Here is a 776-nt window from a genome sequence, read left to right as displayed (position 1 = left end):
TGTTGATTGCACAGCCTGGCTTGGATGTGGCCAGTACAAAAAGTTGTCTATTAACCAATACTGTTAATTTCAAAACGTTGGTTTTTTGTTTTTTTTAAGAAAGAAACATTCCTGAGGATGGAGTTGTGCTACTAAAGTTCATCATGCAAAGCAGAAATGTATCGAGTGTGCTGGAAGGTTCATTCACACACTCCAACTTTTCAAAGCAATAATTCATTGTGGCATTTTGCATTGGTGGCTAAAAGGCTCCAAGGGACACATCCAGGCCATTGTGTTAGGAAAGCATTGTTCAGAAAAAAGTAATAAACTGTCCTTCAAATACAGGACAGGCCTTTGTCACCCCTTTGCTTTTGATTGTAAAATTAGATTTCTTGCTGTCATTAAAGCTGAAAAAAAACCTGATGACAAATGGTTTGACAAAAAAAATACACCAATATACTCAGGTTTAAATTGCAGAAGTGTATTATTTAGCAGATCTATCATGCACTATGCAGTATTAAATATCAGTTTGGGGAGTTGAGCAAGACTGTTATGGAATGCACAAAGGATTTATCTTCTGTGTAACAAGACTGATCCATATCCTAAATAACCCAAAAAGCCGAGGGATTCGAGGTGATGGGCTGTCCCCACTGCACTGCTGCCTTCCTACAGCTCTTGCCAGCAGGAGTAACAAACCAGACTCTTCAGATACCTTTGAGACCTTAGTTATGACTCCTGCCAGTCCATCTCAAGGAACATGCACTAAATAGTTGTTTTTAAACATTGGAAATCATGTA

The sequence above is a fragment of the Poecile atricapillus genome, chromosome 4, assembly GCF_030490865.1.
Source record: "Poecile atricapillus isolate bPoeAtr1 chromosome 4, bPoeAtr1.hap1, whole genome shotgun sequence".
NCBI lineage: Eukaryota > Metazoa > Chordata > Aves > Passeriformes > Paridae > Poecile > Poecile atricapillus.
This window is presented reverse-complemented; position numbering follows the sequence as displayed.